The 13,451-nt window shown below is 40.4% G+C and overlaps 1 protein-coding gene across 12 annotated transcripts in view; it reads left to right on the top strand.

The window, feature by feature from the left end:
* Nucleotides 1-9,406: 9,406 nt before the first annotated feature.
* The window catches only part of PLCE1 (phospholipase C epsilon 1), a 160,584-nt gene continuing 156,539 nt past the window's right edge, over nucleotides 9,407-13,451 (top strand). For 5 of the 12 annotated variants that reach the window (XR_013953069.1, XM_080598211.1, XM_080598216.1 and 2 more), the window contains exon 1: nucleotides 11,088-11,453. The gene's annotated coding sequence lies outside the window, so the exon portion shown is untranslated. Of the gene's footprint in view, nucleotides 10,984-11,085; nucleotides 11,454-13,451 lie in introns of those variants that run through there. The other 7 variants (XM_080598212.1, XM_080598210.1, XM_080598209.1 and 4 more) reach the window with 4 other exon arrangements.

Raw genomic sequence — 13,451 nt, 5'->3', positions numbered from 1 at the left:
TATATCTAATGTATGTCCTAAGTGTTCTTAAAAAAATAAAAAAGGAGGGTAGGGGACAAGTACATTCTCCCACTGAAATTCTTTGGGAGTAGTGTTTGATGGGTTAGACTGAGTTTAGAATAATTCTAGTTTTGCATGAAAGTAGAGCAGGTGTGCTGTCTGAGCAGTTGACAAGCATGTTGTATCTACTGCTCTGTTTTTCTCCTGTTTAGGGGGGTTGCAGAAACATTGCCTGTTTGGCCATGACTTTTACTGGGGGGATGGGGATTGACACCTATGAGGTTCCCAAGCAGATTCTCCGGTGTGGGTGCTCAGGCAGAGTATGTGCATCTCTTTGCTCCTAATCCCCAGGGCCCCGCTCCCGAATGTTTCCAATGTCAGGGTTCTCCAGGAGCTGCTACGCTGGTGGCTGTGGCACAGGAGGATAGACAGGACCAGGTCTGCTGGATGAGTCTCTTCGTCAGACCCACTGATGGAATGGAAAAGTCAGGCAAGCTTTTGAGCACAGCAGCACAGTGCTTGAAGCGTACTTGAGTTCAGGAGCAATTGTTCCAACTTCAATTTAATTAAAGGCAGGGAAATATTAGGAAGAGAGGAGGCGATACGTTTAACTGCTCTGAGCTAGGAAAAATACTCGTCAATCTGCTTTCCAATGAAAGGTTAGCCGGCAGATTTTTCGCTGGGGTTAGCTGGCACTAGTAGGTGTTCTATTTAATAGGAAGTACTGTAAAGTTTTGGGGAAGCTAAGGAACATTAAAGGAGAGATTTTTTTTTTTTATATAACTTGGAAAGGCTATGTGGCAAATCCCTTTTCTTTCATATAAAGTGCAGTGTGAGTCAGATACTAATGTTTATTTTATACTTTCCCATTTGTAATTTATTTCTTAAAACAAATGTTCCTTTACATTACTGTGAAAGCTGTTCAGTCACTATCATGTTCTGATCAGGAAGTGGAAGAAAAAGTGGTATACTTTTCAAAAGTAATCTTGATTGTGTACTGCTTTCACTCTACCAGAAATATTTTATGCCAACCAGTGCCTTGTAATAGATGTATTCAATTTCTTCATTAACATCTTTATATGGTGTGAATGAGACTCTGCTTTCTGCTATTTGTAGTAATGTATGTAGGAAGTCCATATGAAAACACTTAGCCGACGTTCTTCACTCTTGCCATATGGCAAAACATTTCTTCATTATTAAAAACGGTGAATGACAAAGAAATGCTACAATCCAAAATCTCCCGTGGGAGTTTTACAAATAGCAAGGTAGGCTTTCCTGTCCCAGAAGCCTGGTTTGCTCATGTCGTTCATCTCGCTATTCTGCTTCCCTTGCAGGAACCACACAGTTGTATTTCCCCTGCAATTCATTAGTTCTTAATCTGAAATAAAAAACAGGTAGCTGATTGCAATTTATGATGTTATTAGCGCAGTTAGGCTATGTTGTATTTTTAGGGAAGGCGGGTGTGAAATATACTTTTTTTTTTTTTTTTAAGATAAGGAAACTGTAGGAATTAAGGATTAACCATATTTCCTGCATCAACAGAACTGTCAAATATTAATGCAAGTTTCTATTGTACATCATTTTGACACACATACCTTTAGCCTGCCCTGTCTCATCTTCACTAGGAAGGGTTGTGGGGAGAAAGAAGGGAAAGGAAAAGTCAGGGAAAATCTTTGTTCTTTCAGTGGCAGCTCTCTGTAGCAAAGCCCTCGTGATGAGCCCCGTCTGTCTCACTGGGTACAGATTTAGGGAAGAAAAGGAACAGTTCGTTCAGTTCGTTCTCTTCTGATTATATAAGAATACCCTTGACAGTGTGTTGCTTACTTCAGATTACAACTCTTATCCCAGGATTAGAATGGAAGAAAATAGGAAAGCTAGTGTTAAACACTTTTTTTTTTCTTTAATATGCCTTTCTTGAAACCTGGAAACCTTCTAGGTTTCTAGGCAGTGGGTGTTATTTTATGTTAGCCTGTAACATTCTAGACGTCAGAGTTTTGCTCAACAAACTCGTATGCTGTTTTCCTCAAGGGGAATATACTTGGCAATTTGATTTAGCTCTTTAAAATTTTCTAGAGGACACTTGTCTTTCCAAGTTCTGTGCTTCCACAGACATTTTGTAATGTTTTTCTAATGTGCCTTTAGTCTCCTGTTATTGGATATTTAGAGCTTCATTTCAGGATTGAAAGCACTTCTCTACAGTCTTTGTTGATCAATTTTTGAGAGAAAACAGATGTCCTCTTTCATATGTACACTTAAAAATATCTTCCAGATAGGTAATTAAATAAAAATCATTGTTCACATTTAATTTCCCTCACATAAGTCTTGGTGTATTAGGAACTTCTTGACAGAGGCATGCAGAGTTAAGCTGCATTTTTTTAACATGCAGCCTAGTTCTTCCCTTGAGGTAAAGGGATCTTTTTAGACCCTCTGAATTTTATAGAGATCATACCGTGCTTTCATACAACTTCCTCTAAAGTACACTGGCCACTTACATCTTCTGAGCTGTGCTCCCTGTTATCTGTCAGAGGTGGGAGTGAACGTAGGGTCTTGTGCCCTCCAGGGTAAGGGAGCACTGTGTGTGCAGAGTTCAGAAGCTGCTCGTGTAGTCCTGAGCTTGTGTTTAGTTTTATTCTTTGCTTAACATCTTTACCTGTCAATTTTGTTTTTGTGGTAATTTCAGGTGCACTTACGTTGATGTGTTACCACGCTTTGAAGAATTTTTGGCTAGATTGTTCGGGATTTTCAGTATTAGTTGTCTAATAACAGCATGTATATATTTTCTTAGCCCTAGCATATGATTCAAGACGTAATTAGTGCCCCAGTATTACAGGGTAACAACATGTCCATAAAACACAGTGTATGGTTGTTTTGATGAAAGGAAATTTGGAGATATTGCTTTTATAAACCTGAAAGCTGCAGAGCAGATGTGGAAGAATTACTGCAAGGAATCTCAGCTGGCATATAAAACAGAAGCTGAAGTTTATTTTCTTTTTATTATAGAAGAAAGAACACTTTACTAAGGTTCTGTTCTATTTAAGATTACAGAGATCTGAGTTGTTCAGGACTAGCTATGAAATTACGTGCACTGATGTGGCACTTAATGGAACAAGGCAACCTTTTTTTTTTTTTGCTTTAAATAGTACAAGAAGTTCACACATTGATTGTAAAATGCATATTTTTAGAATTTACAGTAATTTTAATAATGTTCCCCATCCACGGAGAAGGATGTAATAGATATTGAAAAGTTCACGTCCTTTTTTAATTCTGCAAGAAATGAGCAGAATAGTAATTACACTTTTTGCAGTCTGACTGTCTGGCTACGTTGATGGAAAGTCCTGGTCATACATACTCATTTCTGAATAACCATTAAGTTAACCACAAATACTCCCATACTTTCACATTTTCAACACCTAATCAGCCAACCTGAATTTGTAGAAAACAGTAGATTATTATTTACTTGTCTTTTATCGATCTCAATAAAACATTGAAGTGCCAACCAGGATAAAACATGGGTGTTATGACAATGCTGAAAGATTTTTTCTCGCTTTATTTTCTTTTTCAATTAATTAATATGTGTAATGCTACATCAGAATTGCAGAAAAGTGTGAAGTGCTTTTTGTGACTTTTCAGAACAATTTGGGCAGTTAATGGACTTACTTGCTTTTCATAAATCTAAATTTAGAGCAATATGATTGTTACTTTTTATTCTATTGTTAGCACTTCTAAAAAGATGGTATGGTGAAACCAAATCGACAAATAATAGGTTTCCACATACATCTTTTATGCCCCTAAGTACCCAAGAAATTGCAATAAATTTCTGCACCAATCAAGTGCTGCAGGTGGTGTCACTGTGTTGCTGGGGCAGCCACAGCTGCAGGAACTTAATCTAAGAAGTGGATTGCTTAAGTGTAACATCACAGAAAGTAGTCTTCCATCACTGATGGAGAAGACGGATACCACCTGTCAGATGTTTATTTTGTCCAGAGTTCCCATGTGCTAGCAAATGCCAACCAAAGCTGCCACAAAAACCAAACAAGAAGTAATTGGTTGCACATTGGGCTATCTGAATAGTCCAATCGTATGCTTTCTCAGAAAAATTGATACAGTTTTATTTTTGTCAAGCTGTAATAAACTAACTGCTTAAATACATGTTTTGAATCTACCTCAGTTTTATTGTTTCAAAGCCTTCTCACTCAGGAGCTACGCTGGAAAAAGACACATGAGGGGCTGGGCTCCTCAAGCGCTGCATTGTGCATGCAAACCCGCCTTGGTTTCCTGAGCACCATGTGTGTTATGCTCCGGGTTTGGAAGCTCTCCATGCATGACAAAACGGGGGATTCCAAAATGCAGAGTGATGAGGGGGAAACTGGCTAGCATTAGGTGAACTCCTTGTAAGATGGAGTTCCCAAGTTGCACGGTGGAGACAGGACTCAGCTAGCTCCATGAAGGGCTCCCTCACTTCCAAATCCCCTTTATTTGTAATTAATTCCTTGTCAATTTACTTCCTTTACTTCCTTTTGTCCTCTTCAGACACTTTCGTCAACATCCATACAGATCCCTGTGTTTGTACTGCCTCTTTTTCTAGGATGTTAGTTCCCCCAAAGCTTTGCGTGCTCATATTCCTAAAACACATCCACTTTCCTAACGTAATGGCAGTGTTAGCAGTCATTCAACCAACCAGGGCATTAGTAGCAGATTAAAGTGCCTTACTGTAAGGTCATTCCTCAGAAAGAGTAAAATGCCTTCTTTAAAGTACTACACTCAGGTGGGAGAATATGATAAATATGAAGCAAACACATGATGAAGACATTCAGAGTATGGGGTTTCAGAAAAATGCTTTGCAACAGATTGAACAGCAAAAGCTGCCAGTTATTTTTATTTAGACTCTATCCTAATTCATGAAAATGATATGAAAGTTTATATAAGATAACTCTGGTACATTTAGACTTTATTACATAATACTTAATGTCCCAGCCTCAATATTAGAACAGGCTCTGAAAAGCACTGCCTCGACGTTTACTTGTAGGATGAGGCAAGCTTTCACTGAATTGTGTACGTCAAAATTATATAGAGCTTTGGTCCATCCTGTGGACTTTGAATGACAGCAATCTGAGTTATTGGAGAGGTAGAAGGAACATATATTTATATGTTTTATATAAATATATATATACATACACACATACACATGTAACATATATCTATATATATAAAAGGTTTATAATTTCCATACTGAAGTAGTCCTGGAAGAGTTGGGTAATGCCCACGTTAGCACCGTGGAACAGTTGTCAGTTTCTAAGGCACAGTTTCATTTTGATATTACTAATTTCAAGAAGGTCATGTATTATACACGTGTCAAATACCCTATTTTGATGTGAAGATTGCATAGTGTTAGCAAATAGGATTTGCTTTTTTCAAGTATTCAAACTTATAAAAGATTTCTCTTAGTCTTGAGCTGATGAAGTTTCATTTACAGGCATGTCCTTTAAGAACAGTTGGAGAAGAAACAGGCACAAAATGTTTGATAACATTGAACTTTGTGTGTATGTGCAATAAATACATAACTGTGGCCTTATTTAGCTGTAGTATGGACAAGCTTTCTGTAGCACAAAAAATAAGTGATTCTAGTGATATTAATATCAGAATTAAGTCCTATGAGAACAACAGCCTATTGGAAAAGGCAACAAAACTCCTGGCAATTTACACAATTCCATTCCCATTTCCTCCATGTTATTAATCGTTAAATCTCTGTATGTGCGTGTATTATATATCCATGCAAAGCAATAAGTTTCAACAAATTTCAAAGGAAAACACTACAAGATTTTGAGATACACTTTTTACATAGTGGGCACTTTGAATAATCCTATGTGAAGTATCTGAACGTTAAGAAGAACAAAAGTATTAATTCTGAATTTTTAAACTAATTTAAAAAATATTTTATGGCTTTAACAGCTCTGGCTGGTTACATAAGCAAATTGTTGCATTGGTTCTTGAATTTGCTCAAATATACACTGTGGCAGGTTGCCAATAAAGGATCTGAATGCTAAATTGGCCCTGTAGACAGGTTGTTGTTTAGACATGGGCATTAAAGAAAATGGTTTTATAATAGAGGTTTTATAATTTATTATATGAATAACATATTGTGCTGGCTGCTTGTTTAAAGTGATGACAGAGCACTGGCAAGTTAGCTCACTTGTTGGTTTCTGACAAATCACTGCATACAATAATAATTTTGTATCCAAAGTAAAGGCATAATTAGGAGGTGATAAAAAATTGCCTTTTGTTAAAACTCCTTTGAAATTGTAAATCAGGAGGAAAAAGCCTAAAAATAAAACACTGTTCAACAGGATTAGTCAGGTGAACTTGAACAGTAAATGGGATTGTACAAAGATAGATGAATCTCATTAGCTTAGACAAATCAGGCTTTATTGTTTGGATGCTCGGGACAATACTCCATCCTGGTTGAAACATGTAATTTCATTCAAGAAACAACTCACTTTATAATTACTAATTTATCAAAGACTTTCCTGTGCATTTGAGAAACTTTAAATCTGAGACTGTATGAGGAAGCAATAAAGCAGCCATCTCAATACTGAAGATTTTCATTACGGTTGTATAATTTGGTCTGGAATGTCAGTGTTGATTACTTACTACTGCAATATTGCCAATTTTTATGTACTATTCTTTACCCCCAAGTTCTCATAGATTAGTCCATTCATCAATATGCATTTTCCATCTTTTGTTTTTAGGAAAGATTAACAGAAAATTATGGTGTAATGCCTTTATTCATTTGGTAGTGTTAATACTTTGACTTCCATTGTTTACAGCACGCCCTGAATTGTAATATGAAGTAAAGCCAAGTTGTTCCTCTGGTGTCTAAAAGACTTGTATTCTAGTACAATTTCTAGCTTTAAAAATAAAAATAATGAAATAACGGTGTAGCAAAAATTCATACCAAAAATAGATCTAAGTTATATGGTAAGAATACAGCTGAGGCATAAAAGGCCTTGTTAATTGGATCTGTATCAGGAGTTACTCCACTGAAATATGAAAATTGTCAGATTAAAACTTATGTAGCCCCCCAAAAAGCCATAATGCAATGATTCCATATTTATAAAGTTATCCTTATCAGAAATACTTTTTCTTAGTGATATGTAAAAACAATGCTGATTTTCTTTCAAGTTTACTTCAAAATATTTTGTAGCTCTTCCAAAGATTAATTGGAAGACAAATTCGCTAATGATTCAAAAGTCAAGCAGCTAATGTAAATTCCAAAGAGCTACATTAAGCATTTCATCGTATTAGTGATTTTAAGAAGTTATTTATTTTATCATTTTTATTCTTCTTCCTAATTGAAATGTCAAAAATTTTCAAGCGTGGTCATTCAGCTTTCAGGATGACCTCTGTGGCAGCTGCTGTTTATAACAGTCAGCTGGGCAAATCAAACCTCACATCACGTAAAGGGACACTAAGTCTTTAATATAGTCGCAAAGCCCCTGGAACATAAGAAACCTCCAGTCCAGAGTTAATCTTTTAAAATCAGTTCCTGAGATTCAAATATTTTGTCTTCCCTATATTAATTTTATTGAATCAGCAAAAAAATGACACAGATTTTGATTATTTATCTAGCAAGCACAATAAAGTAATTTCAATATCAGGCATTTACTGAAATAATAGCTGTTTTAGAGGAAACTGTCATTCCATAAAGACTTTTCTGCTGGGGCAGAGTCACCATCTGCTGAAGACAGGGCTGTGCTTTGCAGAGAGTTGGGCTGTGCCGCCGGAGCCGTCTTTGCAGTGTTTCTGCTGCCTCTGTCTGTGTAGACCGAACCATTGGGCTGAAAGAAGTGAGGAATTCACTACAGATAAGGCCTGCATGTTCCTTCGTAAGAAAAAATGCCTATCCATTAGTAAATCACTGATTTTTTTTGCTGTACTGAAACCAGAGTGCAGTTAAGAAGACAGTCCTTATTTTCATGTGTTTCTAATTTTCTTTTAGAATTCATTTGCATGAGTGCGTGTGCGTGCTTTTCTGCAGTCCTAGCTGAAGGGTGAATTTTGGAGCTAAGCCTGAGGAAAAACCTTTGGGCTTTTTTTTTTTTTTTAAAAATTAAAAACATATTTTACATGTTTTTTGTAATTTGTTAAATAAATTGTTTGAAAATATTGTTACAGAATACCATGATTAAAGACAAAATACCCCTTTATACATTAGGTTTTAGGCAAGTGAAGTCGAGTTCAGAATGTGCACACACACACACACACACAAAAAGCCAGGTATTCTTGAGCACTGATCCTAGCACTGTAGCCGCTTTTTCTTCTGGATGCTGCGAAAATTGCCTGAGTAAGCTTGCACAGCTTTGGTTCCCCCCTCTGTGTAATGCAAATAATACTTACCATCTTGCAGGGATGTGTAGAATTTAATATTTATGCATCACTTGATGTTGAACTAATTTTTTTAACTCAAACTCCAAAAACATGGTGGGTTACTTGTTAAGAGCTAAAAGACACATCAATATTTTCTGGAAGTCCTGTATTTTTCTCTAGCTATAAATATTCTGTAGAACCCTAGATTAATAAAAAAATGTATCTGAATCTCCACCTTGAGCGTATGTGGTTGCTTTTTGTCACTGGTGGATCTAGCAGCATGGTCAAACTGAAGTGGATTTGTTGTCTTTCTGTGTTGTCAAGCCAGATAGAGAAAGGTACAGTGTGATGAGTAACAGCTAGTTCTCATGAAAAGCTGGGGAACTCGTGTACAGTGAGAGAAAAAGGAGAACTGAAGCATTCTTAAAGCACTTTCTGCTTGGTCAAGAAAGTTAAAAAGAAACCATGCTCCACAAGTCCAGTCTGGTTCAGCCAAAAACATAGTTGCTTCATATGTGTAGTGCTGAGGTCACGCAGCTCAAAATTCACTCCTGCAAAGCTGGGTGTTCCTAAGGAAATCTACTTGCAGCACCTCAGAGGACCACGTACTTCAGCTGGAATGGAAAGAAGATGGCTTGCTTCAGCCACAGGTGTGTAATGACTGCAGACTCATCTGTCTCATGATTTCTGTATAACTTCTAACTTGGATTCAAAGGAATAAATCACATTAAAAACTAAGTAGTTTTTAACTGGCATGCTCAGTTGTCCCGCTGCTGTGTGTTTGAAGTTACACAGACGCCTAATTCTTTTGATTATGATCAAAGAATCCTGAGTCAAGGGTACGGTGACTTCTCCAAATTTTCCATTCTGTAAAATGTATCACTTTCTTTTCAGTACAGTATACCTTTTATTGGTGGAGTATTGCAAGCTGAGAGAAAGTGCGAACACATTGTGAAGGAAAATTTATATATATTTTTTTTCCACTGGAATAATGTGATAATAACTTTCCTGCCCTTTTAAAACAACTGGAAAAGCAGGGAGAAACTGGAAAAAGCTTTCATGGAAAGGTTCCTGTTGCCTGTGTGTTTAGAGGATAATTCATTGTCACTGTTGTAGTGCTGAAAATACATTGCATGATTAGTTATAAAGTAGTTACTGTGCCTCTGATACTAAAAAATGTAAAGTACAGTAGCATATTTGTAATGGACTGTATTCAGGGTCAAAATTCGGTATACTGAAAGAATACATGAAAAATATAGATTCTACAGAACATGAATTGGAAAGGATTGACTAGACCAGTTTTACTTTTTGCAAACTATTGTGTTACAGCATTGCTATGCAGTGAATGGAATCTGGGCCACACTGGAGGCAAGGGGAAGGCTGCAATTTTTTGAAGGACACAGATCTTATCCGATATGTACTGTACTACAGTACAGAATAATTAATATTACAAGTTAATTAGCTGATTTAGTTCAGATTGTCCATGTCTCTTCTCCTAAGCAGCAACTGATTTTGATGTTTTGCTGCTAAAAAGATTGAAGTGTTTTGCCTTGGTGGACATTTTCTCTCTTTATTCTGATAATCAGAACCTGTAGGCCACTGCAAGAACCAAATTGACTAAGTGTAATTCCAGGCAGTGTTGAGCGACTAAATACAATCACACTGTGTCTGGCATGAGTTATTAAGAGAAACCACATAAAGTCTTTGAAAATACATAACTTCCGTAGACTTTCTGTGGGTAATTTCATTGGCTGTTTGACATACTTTAGCTGTTGTGTTATCCTCACACAGCAGTTATGACAATGAGGTGCAGAGTGTTTGCTGAAGTTACGGAGTACAACGTATAGCAGTAAATCCGCCTTTCCAGTGTTCAGATTTGTTCTTCCCTTAGAAAACAGCATGACGAGCTCCTTGCATTGGAAGGGAATGAAGTAAATTAACTGTAAGTTTTACAACCCTGTACTAGGACACAATCTCCACATACCTTAGCTATGAGAACTGGTGCCCTTCGTGTAAAAACGTCCAAAATAAAACCGTGTTATCTATGGCCAACTTACACCTCTTAAAAAAAGTCAAATAAATAAAAAAGGGAGTGCTTCCTTCAAACTGAAACTTTTTGAGAGTTTTTGTTCTTGTTTTACCCTGCATGGAAAAGATCGCATGCAAAGATGCACAGCTGACTTCACCGAAACTGTATTTTTCCACCGTGCGGCTGGAAGCCGTGCAGGGTTTCCCCCACACCCCTTCCACAGGCTCCGCTCTTTCTTCCCGGAGATAATGGCTGGCACGGGCGCGCAGCGCACGGTCCCGAACCCGCTCCTCAGCTGAGCCGTTGTTTCCACTCCCGCAGCCCGCGCTCCTCGCCGGGCAGCGACCAGGGTGCTGACGAGAGACAGAAAAGAAAATAACAAGAAGCAAAGAGAGCACCTCGTGGGCTGCTGCCGGGCGGGGGTCGCGCCGACATTCCGATGCGCTGAGGCAGCCGCGGCCCAGCCCGCCCCCGGCCCAGCCCCCGCTCCGGCCCCCGCCGCCGCTGAGGGGGGGGCGTGAGGCGATGCCTCCGGGCCGGCTCCCGCTCAGCCACGGGCTCGGGGACGGCGCCGGGCGCTTAGGCGAGAGGTAGGTGTCGGGTCTCCCGCGGTCTGCCCCTCAGCGCCCCGCTGCTGGCAGGGCTGGGGGGGGGGTGGGTAGATAACGGGACCCCCCGGTGGGTACGGCCGGCCGCAGCGCCGCCCCCGGGGCCGCGGAGCGCACCCCGCCCGCTGCCGGACACCCGCTGGGGGCGCGGGGCGGGCGCTCCCCGGGGATCCCGCCCCGGCGGCCCCGCGGCTGAGTCAGCCGGCGGCGCTGCCCCGGGGCACCTCCCTCCCTCCTCCTTCCCCCCTTCCCTCCCTCCCTCCGCCGCCGTCCCGCAGCCCCCGCCCCCGGCCCCGTCCCGCCGAGGCAGGCGCTGGGCTCGCTCCGCCGCCACGGGCAGCGGCGGCCGTGGAGCTGCGGGGGCGGCCCCGTCCCGCAGAGCCCGCCGCTGGCCCCGGGAGGAGGAGGAGGAGGAGATAAAGAAGATGAAGATGCCGGGGGCACGCTGAAAGGTGCGTGCCCTGCTCGCCCCGCTTGAGCGGCCATCGGGCTCCCTTTCGGCCATGTTCCTCGCCCCCCGCGGGGCTGCGGAGCCCCCACATTCAGCCGCCGCCCGGGGGGCGCTGCCCGTGCCCTGCGAGCCCTTGCGGTTCCCGCTGGCTTTCCGCTTTTTTTCCGCTTTTATTCCCGCTCTTCGCTATGGAAGCGCGGGGGTGCTGCAGGGGCCCTGAGCCCGCAAACACTCGGACAAGTGCCTTGGGTGAAGTGTTTGTGGGGTCGGGGCCGGGGAGGCGGGTGCGGGGCTTATCGGCGCTGCCGCACGCTCTTGGGATGCCACCGGCATAGGTGGTGTGGGGAGGAGCCCGGGGAGGCGGCTCTGAACCGGGTTTCTGGGGAAGGAGCTGTGAGAGCGGGCTCGAAGGGTACGGGAACGCGTAAAAAATCAGCCGTGCTTCAAGGATCAGTCAAATGCTTGGTGTTCCCCAGTTAAGGAGCTTGTGTGAAGAGTAGAATTAGGCTTGCTGTTGTATTTATGCAACAAAAGTTTGCTAAATATTTTAATCCCGCGCATGTTATACACTTGCGTGTTTGAAAGGGTGTTGGAGAACCCGCCGGTTGTGGAAGAGCCATTCAGCAACTGTTGCGGGGCAGCGATCGCTGTGTGGTTTAAGAAGTCATGTGTTTCCAACTACAGATAATCCCCTCTGATCCCTGATACCTCATCCTGTGAAAAGTCAAAGGCAAACAACCTGTGTCTGTGATTGTTATGAAAACAAAATGAAAAACGCCTAAACAAATCTGGGAGCAATCAAACAAGGTGAAAGCAGAACCAGATGCAACGTTCAGCGTGCTAAGAAGTGCTTGGTGTTTTGTATGGCCAGTGAAACACTACAGAGAGAAATTCCCAAGTCATAAAAGACTATGTCCTCTCTGTACATAAGTTAGTAAAGGTTTACTGAAATCTCTTAGTTGTATAGAGTCTATTCATGTTCTGCCATTTTGAGGTATTAATGTAGTATGTCGAAGAGAGCTCATTCCTGTTTTCGCCCATGCTGAAAGTTTGTTCTTAAGACTCTTTGTGACCACAGACCGGAGGGTGCAGCTCCTGGCCTCTCAATTCATGATGATTTCATGTGATTTAACTTACCCAATAAAAGTGTACTGTTCAAGCCAGGGTTCTGATAGTTTAATAAAGGGAAAAAAAATAAAAGTCTCACTTTGTTTGAGAAACTTGAAAGCCATACTACAGAATGAAAAGTTTCTGAAAACTTTGTCTGCTGGAAATCATAGAACAAGTTCGTGAAAGAGTTGATGAGATAACTTAAGGTTTAGGAAACTTATAAAATGAGGAAAATAAATTCTCTATAGTAAAAGTTAAGCAAAATAATGTTGTGAAACAATTTGACCACTGTTTTTAAGTACCTGCAGAAGAAAGTTTTTTTTTTGTGTGTGTGTGTGTATGTGTCAAGGGACAATTTTATTTAAGAGAAATGTGAATATTAAGATCCAGTGAATAAAACTTGCACCAAAATCCAGAATGGAAGCAAGACATTTATGGAGAAGACACTGTGTAGGTGTTCATGAAGGACTGTGGTAGATATTTGATGACTGGAAATATTTAGCTCAAGATAGCAACTCTTTTTTGGAGAAGAACAGTTGTAATTTAGCAATAGTTCTTGGATTTGAAACAATAATTAGTTAAAGGAAGACTTGAGTTATAAAGGAGGCAAAAAGTAATTAATCCATGTCCATGGTTTGCATAGAGATTTTTCATTAAAGATTGCTTAAAAATAGTTTAAATCAGCTTAATTTACCTGCATGTAGTGGTTCTTTGGTGGTTTAAAAGAAGAAAATCTTAAAGACAGCAATTTGGAAGAAGGATTGTCATTTTGTTTTCTGTTTGTATGGCACCAACCACAAAATGGATGCTGGTTCATGACTGGGAGCCCTGGACTTTATAAGTGACAATAGTATTATTAACAATAATTCACATCTTTTTTTTTTTTTTT

This window comes from Anser brachyrhynchus (assembly GCF_964034855.1).
Source record: "Anser brachyrhynchus genome assembly, chromosome: 6".
Lineage (NCBI taxonomy): Eukaryota > Metazoa > Chordata > Aves > Anseriformes > Anatidae > Anser > Anser brachyrhynchus.
The sequence above is the reverse complement of the archived record's forward strand: the minus strand, read 5'-3'. Positions and strand labels throughout refer to the sequence as shown.